The sequence below is a fragment of the Tamandua tetradactyla genome, chromosome 14 (genome assembly GCF_023851605.1).
Source record: "Tamandua tetradactyla isolate mTamTet1 chromosome 14, mTamTet1.pri, whole genome shotgun sequence".
Lineage (NCBI taxonomy): Eukaryota > Metazoa > Chordata > Mammalia > Pilosa > Myrmecophagidae > Tamandua > Tamandua tetradactyla.
The window spans coordinates 7,459,628-7,472,978 of NC_135340.1; the positions used below are offsets into that span (position 1 = coordinate 7,459,628).

Below are 13,351 nucleotides of genomic sequence, written 5' to 3' on the forward strand. Positions count from 1 at the left end.
TGTGGAAAAGAAAAAATCTCACTAGTCCTTCTCTCCTAAGACTGTTTCATCAAGGCAGAGGACATAGCTTTCATTGTATGTTTTCTCCTAAGGTAAAGGAAGAAATGGGAGAGAAAAAAATTCCTTTGGTTCAATTATAGGTTTAATAAATCAGTACATTCATCCCTGGATTATGTTGATAGTAATGAAATTACCTTTATATTTATAATACATTTTGAAACAAAATATTTTCACTATTTGAACCTCAAATTTAGTATGGCCTTGACTTCTATTTTCCAAGGGAAGAAAATCTTCTGCAAAAGAAAATCCCAGAAGCCTAGCTGAAATAAATTTAATGTTTTTTCCTACTCTCAAACAAAACCTAAGGAAATATTCTTGTGATGGTTGAGTTTACATATCAACTAGGCTAGGTTATGGTATCCAGTTTTTTGATCAAGCAAGCATAGGCCTAGTTGTTACTGTGAGAGTATTTCATGGATTTAAATCATTAGTCATATGACTACCTCTGTGGCTGATTACATCTACAATCAACAAAGGACATTGCCTTTAGCAATGAGAGAAGTCTTATCCAATCAGTTGATATGTCCAATCAGTTGATGTATCCATAAAGGGAGAACTGATGATTTCAGCAGTGAGAAAGAAGAATTTCTCTCTCTACTTCAGTCAGCTAGCTTCTCCTGGGACATTTATCAAAACTCTCATCAAAGTTCTAAACTTGCAGCCTGTCCTACAGAATTCAAACCTGCCAATCCCCATGGTCACATGACCCAATTTCTATAGTATCCTGTCAGCTCCGTTTCTCTGAAGAACCTTGAATAATGGATCCACTGCAAAGAATCTCTTTTAAGATCACTCAAGTAAAAAGGGTCTTAAAAAATAAACCAGCAAAAACAAGATGCATAATTTAAATCTAAAGCTACACAAGAACACAGAAACAGCTAAGTGCTGCCGTGTACAGTTGTTTGGGTACACATGGAATGATTTTAATTAATATTCTCAACCTCATCTATTAAACAAAGATTAACTATTCCAAAGAGATGCAGTTCTCTTACTTTCAAAGGCTTCTTGGGGGAAAGACCTTTACGTTTCACATCGTTTTACAGGAGGCTTCATTTTAAGTCAGAATGTCCACTTCTTCTGACAGTTGGAATGGGTACATTAACCTGTCTTAGCCCATTCTTAGAGGATGGGTTCCAGCAGGAAGTAGAAGGCACACTGAGCTGTGGTTTGAAGATGATTTAATAATGAGACTATCTACAGATATGTGAATAGGGTTAAGACACCCAACAAGAGATGTTGAACACTCCAAGACTAGTACCACCCTAAGCTTTAAGGGACACACCAAAGGAAATGGTATCCCTGGAGCTTATCAGGAGCTGAAACAATGGAGGGGGGTGGAGGAATGGAAGCCTGTGGTCATAGACTGCAGCCACAAACAGAACAGAGGACCAACCAGAAAGAGAGAGAACAAAGAAAGAGGATCTCTCCTCACATCTTCCAACCCTCAGCTCCTGTCTCCCATTGCCTAAGCCTACTGGAACACGGAAGGCAAGAAAGCCCATACAATGTAATTTATTGGGATCTCCCTCCAGGAGCAAAGAGTAGAGCACAAAAGAGTGGAAAATAAATCTGGGGAAGTGGAGTGGTAGAAACAGAGAATAACTACCTAGCACTCAAGTACCTGGTGACTAATAGTAACAAGTATAAAACAATCTATGTTCTGTTCTCCTAAGAACCTCCTTAGAGGTGTCATCTCTAATGTTCAATGGTGTTGACTGGAAAATTGATGCACATGTCTCAACACTGAGTCGATACCTCTCACCAGAGCAAGGTAGGTCTCTAAGTGAGCACTCTCATATACTTATATGATTTTGATCAACTACCAGAATTGCCCAACCTACTCAGGCTTGTTCAAGAGACAGGTCACAAACAACTTTTGCCTGACTTTCTCCAATACTTTGAATACTAGGTTATAACCAGCTACTTCATTGCAAACCATAACATGTTAGGATAAAATAGTCATAAAAGTTTTTGTACAGGCCAATTAAATATTTCAGAAAGCTAACTAAATCCAGCACATGTGATCATTTAACCAGAGATAAATATGTATGGGTGCTATAAGATTCCCGGTGCCTGCCCATGCAAAAAAAAAAAAAAAAAAAAATGCACTACTCCAATTTCTCCCATCATCACATTGCCTTCTCCTCTGACTCCTCCTGCTTTCTTCTTCTAAGGATCATCGTGATTATTTCAGGCCTACCCAGACAATCTAGGATAATCTCCCTATCTCAAGATTCTTAACTTAATCACATCTGCAAAGTCCTTTTTGCCATGTAAGGTCACATATAAGGATGCCAGTTCTATGGCAGCAATTTCCACAGTAATATCTGACCTACAGAAAAGTCACCACAAAGCTCCTCAGGGATGTTGGGGCTGCTCTTACAAATTTATTTCTTATAGTCCTAATGAAAGATGGTCCTCTGGAAACTCCTGGGGTATGTGAGCAGATGATAAATCCACTCTAATATTCAAGTCTCCCTTTACCTATGGATATCTTCTTCTATATTATATCAAAGAAGTTCTGGTATTTCAACTTCATTTAGTATGAGCCACCTTTAGTTTCAGCCAATCAAACCAAGGTCAGAACCCTTTCTTACCTCTTGAGCTACAGCACTAAATCCAGAATCTCTGCCTAGTAGTCCAATATCAATGAATTCCGCCTGATCCTACTTTATGATCCTTCCACCATTATCCCACATCCATTTAGACACATATTCCTTTGATTTGTGTCAGTATAAATTGGAAAACTTTGCAGTTATTTTGGAGTGTAGTGGATCACCTCATGGAACACAATTTGTGCCTAACCTTTTTGGGGCCTGCTGGGACTTCAGTCTATTTGTAGGACTGGAAGTGAAAAGTGGTGGTGGTGGTGGGGGGGGGGGGGTTCTGAGAGGAATTAGCAGTGTTTTGCAAGTCAATTACCTCAGCTGACTCCATTACAGTTTCATCTGACAAAACAGAGATGGAAAAGCTTCACGAAGAAATGATACGCTTATCTGACAAAGAAGATTCTATAGAATGTAGGGGTTCAATGTCCCCATCATAATCATGATCAGCACGTGTCACCAATCCAATTTTCAGGATTCCATACCTTTCTAATCAATGCCCTCACTTAACAGCAGACATCCTGCAATATTGATGTGGCAGATTGAGTTATACACGCCAGAAAAAAAACATGTTCTTAATCTTAACCCACATTCCTGTAAATATAAAGCCATTGTAAATACAAGTTATTTTTAGTTAAGGTGAGATAAAGTGAATCAGTATGGGTCTTAATCCTGTCACTGGAGGCATTAGAGAGAGAAAGTCATGCAAGGGAACTAAACACCAGAAGTCAATTAAACCCCACAGAGAAAGGAAAGGCTATCACCATGTAACAGGAAATCCAAGGAACCCAAGGATAACTAGCCAGCAAAAAAATGCTACCAATCCTGGGGGGAAACAAGACTTCTAGCTTCTGAAACTGTGAGACAATAAATTCCTGTTTTTAACTTAACCCACTGTGTGGTATTTGTGATAGCTGCCAGGAAACTAATACTTGGTAATCCAATTCATGTTGTAATTCGGCTAGTTGCATAATGAGATTTTGCCTTTGTTTTTCACAAATCTCAACCTCACAGCCACAATAAATAAGAGTTTCTTTCAGGACATACATATTTTCCTGTCTTTTTTGCAGTACTTGAGCTGGGAATTTGAGCCCTGAGTTCATCAACTTTATCTAGCTTGTTTAGGAACAACCAACCAAGCTCATATTTTTACCATAACAAAATATATGCTAAGGTACCTGCCCTCTAATAAATATTTGAACAGGAATATCCATTGGTGATATTTTATGTATCTCAATTGCCAAATCATACTATGGCCTATCAAAACGCTATCAATCATTAGAAATAGAGTCATTAGTGCCTTTAAATCTCATGAGACTGCAATTGAGTATGGCATGGGACTGGAGCTGCTTCATAACTATCATTCACATCTTTATAAATTTCCATTGTTTTATAGCAAAAATGGAAACCAATGATGCTGTTCTGAAGAGGCTGAAAAGAAGGGTGCAGTAGTAGATCATATTATTGAATATCTTAAGCAGCAAGTTGCTTTCTTAAGGAGAAAGCTATTTTGCAGGCAAATTTGAGAGAGGTGAAGAAACTGTGTTGGAAATGCTAAGCTAAAGAAAGAAACTGTATTGGAAATGCTAAGCTAAAGAAAGAAACTAAAGAACTGAAAAAGAGCTAGTTCAGGTAGAAATGTGAAATGGAATAAACCAAATACCGTTCCTATTGGGTACTCCACTGCAAGCTAATTCTAACTTTCTGAAATGTGATACAGTCTATATCAATACAACCGTTATCTTTTGGTGCCAATAACATAAATGGAGGTAGAGGAAGAGAAGATAAGGTGAAAGAGAAAATTGAAAAGAAAGGAGAGAAGGAGAAAAAACAGCAGTAATTGATAACAGGAAGTGCTATTTCTAAGCCATTAGATGTTTCCCATCTAGATCTTGGAATTCGTTGTATCATCACTGCCAGAAAATACCCTGACACAAATTCTTTGTATGTAGGAGTCATCATTGGCAAAACAGCCCCAAGAACAGTTTTTAGTGGTCTGGTGGATGATGTTCCTCTTGAACACATGCAAAATCAGATAGTGATTTTATTTAGCAACCTCAAACCTGCAAAGATGAAGGGAGTACTATCTCAAGCAATGGTGATGTGTGCTGGTTCACTAGAGAAAGTCGAAATCTTGGCTCCTCTTAATGGGTCTCTTCCTGGAAACAGAATTACTTTTGGTGCTTTCCTTGGAAAGACTGACATGGAGCTAAATCCTAAGAAGAATACATGGGAGAAGACACAACCTGATTTTTACAGTAATGATAAGTGATGGCTACATACAAAGGAAGTGTGCAGGGCTCAAACCATGGCCAATAGTGGAATAAAATAAAATACATCAGGTCTTGGAATTCATTGTGGAAAACTTTAATAACAACAAAAAGCAATATATGTTAGTTTAAAAAAATCTACTCAGATTACAGAATGAAATACAAAAAAAATCATCCTTTAAATTCATCCTCCCAAGAACTACTCTTGGTATCAAAAGCTGTATTAGTCAGGCTTTGTTCTCTGGAGAAACAGAACTGATGGGATACACACACCCCTACCATCCCCACCTTACACCACACACATATTTAAAGAGAGAAAGAAATTATAATAAGAAATTACCTCACATGATCATGGAGTCAGGCAAAGCCAAACTCTGCAGGGCAGGCTGCAAGCTGGAAATTCTGATAAAGATTATTTTAAAGTCTGGCAAGTCTGTATTCCCTAGAGGAATCTGGCAGACAGAAGTTGAGGAAGAAATTCTTCTTTATGATCCCTGAAATCCTCAGTTCTGGCTTTTTGAGACCTGACTGATTGAATGAGGAGACTCCCCACGTTGCTGGGGGCAATCTCCTTTGTTGATTGTGGATGTAATCAACTCATTATATATGCAAATCCATCTATGAAATACTCTCATAGTAATAATCATTCCAGTGAATGCTTGACCAAACAACTGACCACCACAGCCTAACCAAGCTTACATGTAAAATTAATCATCACAGGTGTTAGACATATAACAAAGATAAAAATACAAGAGTAGAATGCAAAGTTAAAAATAAGAACATTTTTATCTTAAGGTACATTTTAGGTAAAAGGGATTTTATGTTCTGAATTATCCAGGTAACTGAACTAACTTCTCTTTTCAATGGTACATGGATAAAAATAAACCTAAAAAGAGACCTGCATGTTTAAAAATCACAGACTCGCAGAGTTTAAAAGGTCCTTGAGGTTATTTTGTTCACACATCATTTCGGTATACTAACCCCCAGGACATTATCTTCTCCATGTGATCACCTGGCCTCTAGTAAAAGCTGTGTGAGAAGTTAATACTTATCGAGGCAATGTACTCCAACCTTAGAAAATTCTGACTTCGAAAAGTCTGTCTTATGTTTAGCTAACATCTCTCTAAGCTTCCATCTGTTAGTTTTAGTTCTAACCCATGGGACCATACATAGCCTTGGGGCTATACAAATACTTTCCTATAAGGTAGCCAGTAAATATTTAAACAAAGTGTATTAGTCAGGGTTTTCTAAAGAAACAGAACCAACAGGAGATATTTGTAATCATAAGATTTATAAAAGTATCTCATGCAACCATGGGAATGCAAGCGTCCCAAATCCACAGGGCAGGCTGCAAAGCTGGCAACTCCAATGAAGGATGTCAATGAATTCCACAGGAGAAGCTCATTGGCTGAAGAAGAAGTAAAAATTATCTTTTTCCTTAAAAGTCTTCAACTGATTTGATCAAATCCAAGTGATTGGATTATTTTGTTTGCAGGAGACATGCCCATAATTGCTCATATAAGTAATCAACTACAGTTGCAATCAATTGACTGATGATTTAATAGACCAGCCTTCAGGTTTATCAACCAGCCACGAAATATTCTTGCAGCAATAGGCTTGCCTGATCAGACAAGTGTGCACTATCACCTGGCCGCCTGGCCAAGCTGACACCAGAATTAACCATCACAGTCCATCCCTTGTCAACTTGGCAGCTATACATATCACCTTGAAACATGCTTAATTTCTAAACAGAACACAGTAATAGACATGTTTCACCCAACAATAGTCAAGTATCCTGCATACGACCAGAAATGCACTAAATCTCTCCAGAATAGGGGTAAATCCTCAGTTAACATTCACTCTTAAACTTAATATCCTATAACTTAAATACTTTAACATGAACAATACAACTTATGTCATATGATAAGAAGAAAATAAAATATTTGCTTTATGCACAAATACAAACATACTCATAAGAAAACAAGGAGGAAATATACCATCACAGTCCTCATTTCTGCAACTGGTAACATGGTCATAGTTCATATTTATCACTACCTTCTTTTACTACCCATTTCATGCTTCTTTTATTCTCAGCAAGCACTTCAGCTGGCTGTGGTTATTTGCCTGGTAGGGTGACCCAAACTTTCATTCCTTAAATTTGAAGTTTCGGGGCCATTGGTAGTCATGCCTGGATTGGTTGTTACAGTTTCCCACTGACTTTAATCACAGGGCATAGTAATACTAAGAGACGCCCTAGGAGATCTCTTGTATTCTAGGAAATCTCTTCTTTACCTCCATTATGTAGTTGCAGTTCTATTTCCCCGTGATTGTCAGGATCAGTTACCCTAGCTAGTACCATAATCCCTTCCTTGCCTGTTGATTCTGAGGCAAGAGAAGCCCAAAATGGCCAGGTGACAGTCTTAACTTCCAGTTCAATGGAAACATCATTCTGTCTCCTGGTAGGTACACTCCTCCTTTTGGAACTAAAACCTGCAGAGCTAAAGTTGTAGGGACAAGAAGCAAAAATTTTTTTAGTGGATCACTATGGGTGATAGTGAGTGGTGCACGCCCATTTCCACCTCTTGATTCCTGGACCTGTGAATACTAGCTATGGGAGAAACAGCACCATAGATTGGATGCTTATTGCAAGCATACACAACCTCCTGGAGAACACCACTCCAGCCCTGCAAGGTATTGCCACCTAGTTGGGGCCATAATCGGGTCTTCAAAAGGCCAATCCAGCTGCCTCTGGGTGATGAGGAACCTGGTAAGACCAGAAATTTTCTTGAGCATGTGCCCTTTCCCATATCTCATTTGCTGTGAAGTGGTTTCTTTGATCAGAAGCAAGCTGTGTGGAATACCATGACGGTGGTTAAGACATTCTGTAGGTTCACGGATCGTAATTTTGGCAGAAGTATTGCATGCAGAGAAGGTAAACCGATATCTAGAGTATGTGTCTATTCCAGTTAGAACAAATCTCTGCCCCTTCCATGATGGAAGTGGTCCAATATAATCAGCCTGCTGCCAGGTAGCTGGCTGATTGCCTCAGGGAATGATGCCATAGAGGAGACTGCATGTAGGTCTCAGCTGCTTGCAGATTGGGCAAGAGCCATCACATTGGAAAAAGTTAAAACAAAAGAAGTTTCCAGTTACACATAGTAGATTGATCACTCACATTAATCCCTCTTTACTCCATCCTTGCTGTCATTAGCATGACAGTTAAGAGGGAGCATTCAGGCCACAAGGACAAAAACAAACAAACACAAAAGGAGATGGCAGCTCACAATATGTGCCAACAAAATTCTGGAAGCCAAAATACTTACGAATGGTGAAAACCAAACTAGTAGAGAAGAGGTATCAGGGACCTAAACCTAAAGGGGTGAGGAAGCCAAGGAGAAGTAGGCTGATTTACATTATGAATCCCAGAAAGTTTCAAGAATTAGAAGTTCAGGGCACATCTGAAGGCAAAAGCACAGCACTGGGCTGAAACAGAAGATAGGGTTGAAAGTTTGTATAAATTAAAAAAAATTGTTTGCCAGAACTCCTCCCTGAGCCCAGGACTTAGGGACACATGTCACAGCTTAGGGATAAAATACCATTTGAAAACCAGAGATTAATTCAAAGTCTTCATACTGACAGGTGACACTCCTAGCATCCTTCCCCTGCCCAGCTCATAGAACACCAGCAGACAGGTTTATACTCTGTGCTGATTATTCTGTGCCTCTCCATATCCCTTCTCTACCTTTTTCTGCCTTCCTTTGTGTCTTGGGAAGATGACTTCTGTGGACAGTATCATACAGACTCTCTTTGTCTCTGGCTTCCATTTGGGATCAATCAATGAAAGGCACAGGAGAGGATCAGAGAATGAAAGGAGAGAAAGTTTGGGCTATTTATTCTATTTCCTCCCTGGTTTCCCCCCATTTTTGCCAGTGACTTTATTTCTGTACTTTCAGACATAGCAACTGTCGGGCATATTCTCACACACACAACTGCAGATCCCTCCAGGTTCCAGGTTCCCCTTTAAGCCTAGGGAAAGTAAGGGCTTCTAGCTGTTTTTAGTCCTTGGCTATTTCACCATCCCTTGATGGTTCCTGATTGTAAATAGCCCCCTCTTGCATTCTTTTCAGCTATCCCTTTAATGATCCCTCTGTTTCATACAGATAAAGACAGGTACATACCCCTCTGGAAGTTTTGAAGGATGACTCAATGGGACCTGAACAAGTCCAGGAGAAAGACCTACAGATAATTGTTCTTAAACAAAAGGTAACTGCGAGAGCAATTTCCCAGAGGTATGAACTAGCTAATTGTGTCCCGGGAACCATAAGCATTACTAGGTATAACACGTGTGAAGTGAGATGTGATTGGAAAGGAGTCCCAGAAATAGACAAATGCCCATCACAGAACTTGAACTTTTACCCTGTAGGCTCTGCAGAGACAATGAAGAATTTTGAGATAGGCAAGGCTGGAAGATGGGAGCCAACACAGAGACAAACAATTCTAATATTCTTGGTGAGAGTTATTGAAGGCCATAACTCAGACAGTGGAGAAAATGGATAGGAAATTAGAGCTATTGGATTTGGGAACTAGAAAAGGAGAATGAAAGAAGGAAAAATATCCCAGGATGGCCCTTAAAGCCTCTAAGCTTAGCAGATGAATAAACAGCTTTTCACTGAGTTGGAAGGAGGAGCAATTTTGAGAGGGGAAGTCAGGAGGAGAGTGGGTATAGAATTATGGAGAATCCTATCTACAACATGTAGAGTTTGAAGTAACTGAAGGACATCAGGGTGAAATTGTCCTTAAGACACAAGGAAAGAGCTTCCCTTCAACCCACTGAATCTCGTCAGTATGAGGACATTGAACTGTGAGTTTTCTTCTCTGATTGGAGTAAATTAGGTGCAGATTCAGAGGAAAAAAGGCAGAACAAAACTACTTTTTATCTTAAGATAGGCAGCAGGAAGCAGGCAAGACCAGAATAAAAGGCTACGTGCTCAGCAACCCACTTAACCACAAGGTGGCATCAGAAAGTCAAGTATAGGGGAACCCTAGTCAGAAAAGCTATTTCCAGAGTTGCAGAGCCATCACTTATAGTTTTGTTTATTTAAAAGGAAAGACTTCCAACTCAAGAATAGGACTGAAAAAAGAGATTTGGAACATTCTAAAACAGAGCATACAGCCTCCAAAATGGGCTAGGAGCTGGGAAGATGGTATGTGATGGTTAGAGAACCGAAGAAATGAGAGTCATGCAGTTTAAATTGGACATCAGTGGCTGTAGGATAGCAGGGGTAAGCTTTCAAGGTGAACCGCAAGGTATGAAAGGTGATCCAGAAGGTAGGTCAATTGGCCTGACAGTCAGAAAGGACAACGACACTAATATGTTAACATATTATTAGGCCGAACTCTATAAGGCACCACAGTTTTTGAAGAAGCCCAGGTACCCCCAAGCCAAATACAAAATTAGATCTGGGCATCCTACCCTCTTGACCCTTAATAAATACCACTGCAAACACTGTAGTGCAGTCATTCATTGTGGAATAGATGAGTTAGCAAGAAAAATATTAAATCAGTGTTAGCATCTTGTTCCTCTATTCCCAAAGTTGTATGTCCTAGAAATGAGATTATCTCAGCACAGGAACAAGATGAAAATACTGTTCAGGGGGAGGAGATTGGAGATAGCAGGACTAGAGCAAAATTTAGAGCATTTCCCGAAAGATTGGGCTGTGGTATTGTTGTTTCTTTGAGTGGCAAGGATTTGCAGACAGAATTAGGCCAAGATGTTTTCACCACTTAGACACCTGTTATATCACAGTAAAAAGCAGAGATTGGGGAAATCAGACCATTTGTTATTTATATCCTAATAACTTGAAACTCTTTAAATTTTTGATGTGGGGACTTTCCTGTGCATTTTAGAGTGCTTAACAAAGAGTATTTTTTTCTAATTCATACAAAAGTGCCATACAGCCAAGTAGAAGTCCTTCTAGAACTCACCACGTTTCTTGGAATACTACTCTAGATTTAGCAGTTCCAGATCCCTTGGCAGCTCCTGCCACACAATGTGAGACCTCCAGTCCCTTCCTTTCATGTCTGTCCTCTGGGCCCCAGATGGGTCTGCGTGTGTTTCAGTAAGTTATAAACCTAGGACAGGACACAGTCAGAACACTGTCCCTTAGTCTTTATTCCTTTTCAACACACTGTTATCCACAAATTGCTTTACCTAATTTTACTTTGAAAATGATTAGCCATCCGTATGCTAAGCCCTGTTATCTTTCAACTTGGAACACACTATATCCTAATTAATTCCCACATGAAAACTGGCTAACTCAAAAACTTTAAATTCAAAACAATGTAAATTTTAAACTTAGAATTAATTGACAACTTTAAACTAATTCAGTTGTAACAGAAGAAGTAAAGTCTGTAACTTTGAGAGTTTCTCATGAGATTTTGATTGAAAGTGTAAACACCCAACAGCAAGTATAGAATCTTCTACCTTAAAATCAGGTGTTTTGGAGAACTAACACCTACGTGCTCGAATACCCTATTTCATAAAGAATATTTACTAAGTGCCACACAGTGTTTTAGATCAGGCCTTTTCTACAAATTCGGTGCAAATACATGTCCAGCCGTTTCCTCACTATGCTATACACGTAGAAACTTCACTTTATCCTCGCAGATTTGCTTGCCCGCTGCACCCCTGGTTCTTTTCCATACTGGCATTCATTTGCATACTTTAATTTTGCACTTTGGATTCTGAATATTCGGTATGTACAAAAATTTGTGTATACAGGATTCAGAAGAAGGAATTAACCCATTACACACACAAAAAAACTAAACCACTACGACCTTTCCGGTAGATTAGATTAACAATCGTAACAGGAAATATTATACACGATAACTCTACAAATTTGAGGAAATTTCTTTGCTTACTTAGGACACTTTTTAAAGAGGAAAAGCGGGATTGAGGCTGGATGGGGTTTAGGGCTGAAAGCTCCACTTGCTACTGCCCTGGCCCCGGCCCTTTACTCCCAGGGCTGGACAAGGTGCCCGACACGGCGCCTGCAGCCCAGGCCCGCGCTCAGGGGGACACCCGCTGCCCTCCGCCGCGGCTGGTCAGACCGGAGCCGGAAGCGGGGCTCACCCTGACGACCACCGCTGCAAGCTGCACCGCAACCTGGAGCTGCCGAGAGGAACGCTTTCGGGACCCGAGACGAATGACCAGGTTCAAAACCATCGCCCTTCCTGAGAACACAGCTCAAATTCCACGTCCCATTGTGAGCGTAACTTGACATTCAATTATACCCTAAAGAACAACACGTTCTTCCTTGGCCTCAAATATTTGGAGGACAGAGACAACAAACATTTCTTCATACGATTTCGGCAAGCTGTTTCCTCCGAGGTGGAAGAAAGCTTAAGAGGCACTAGCGAGTACACCCGGGTCTGCGAACCAAGGCGCTGAGGAATCCCTCACCCAGCCCTCTGAAAGGAAGGGACGGTGGCTGGAAAGGGCCACGCTTAGTAACCGCCGTTCGTCGGAGCGCGAGCGTCGGACTTCCTGCCGCAGAGCATTACGGGAGCAACGGTGGATGGAGCGCGCGCCCTGCGCCCTCGGTCTGGCGATTTCACAGACGCTGCGGACGACTGGAAGGGTAGCCCCTGCGGCATCGATAACTTGAGGTCGTGCACTTTTTATAGACATAGCATTACTCACGCGGCTTGGGGACCGTCCCGTTTTTTGGAGCGGCCTTCGGGCGCTGTGTGACGCGATTCCTGAGCGCGCCCATCCCCGGCTTGCTGTTGGGCGGGCTATTCGAATTTGAATTCCTCAACTGTTGGGGGTGGCCGGGGAGTGGCCGTCGCGCGAGGTCGGGTCGCGGCGGTCTCGGGCCGATGCATGCCTGAGGCGCGAGCTTTGGGGCGCAGGGTGAAGGCCGGACTCCCGCCGTGCGGCCCTCCAGGTCCTTCCCTCATGGTACGGTCTCCCGGTCCGCGCGGCCGCCTCCCAGCCCTCTCGGCCCACGCAGGGAAGTCGTAGCCTCTGGCTTTGCAGTGTATTTCCCGACGGCTCTTTGGTTCGGCGTGTATTTGTTGTGTGTCTGCTACAGTTGTAGGGTGGTCGCACTCAGATTCATCTGAGGATGCGATCTAGGACGCGGAGGTCCCCGGAGGCGGACGGGCCGGCGGGGTCCGAGGGGTTGTCGGCCGCTCGCGGTTTCATGCGCGGACGATTTGCCTGCGGCTCTGCCGGACTTCGCGGTGGACCCAGGAACTAAGGGGCTATAGACAAACTGAGCCAGCCAACTCAGTGTATTTTTCTTGTGAAATTACTTGTTGATTGCACACGTTTTCAGATGTTAGTAGAATTATTTCGAAAGCTGAAGTCTCCACCTTACTCTTCGACGGTAAGCACTGTTTAGAATTTGG

General features: G+C 41.4%; 1 protein-coding gene, 1 long non-coding RNA gene and 1 pseudogene across 5 annotated transcripts in view; 2 read left to right on the forward strand and 1 right to left on the reverse strand.

The window, feature by feature from the left end:
* The window catches only part of LOC143655587 (uncharacterized), a 76,539-nt gene extending 63,744 nt beyond the window's left edge, over positions 1-12,795 (reverse strand). The window contains exon 1 of the long non-coding RNA XR_013162164.1: positions 10,922-12,795. This is a non-coding gene — a long non-coding RNA (uncharacterized LOC143655587). The remainder of the gene's footprint in view (positions 1-10,921) is intronic.
* LOC143654790 (aminoacyl tRNA synthase complex-interacting multifunctional protein 1 pseudogene) lies at positions 4,065-5,004 on the forward strand (annotated as a pseudogene).
* Positions 12,472-13,351, forward strand: part of MIS18BP1 (MIS18 binding protein 1) — a 75,592-nt gene continuing 74,712 nt past the window's right edge. Inside the window, exon 1 of one of the 4 annotated variants that reach the window (XM_077126849.1) lies at positions 12,472-12,604. The gene's annotated coding sequence lies outside the window, so the exon portion shown is untranslated. Of the gene's footprint in view, positions 12,605-12,625; positions 12,900-12,933; positions 13,330-13,351 lie in introns of those variants that run through there. The other 3 variants (XM_077126846.1, XM_077126847.1, XM_077126848.1) reach the window with 3 other exon arrangements.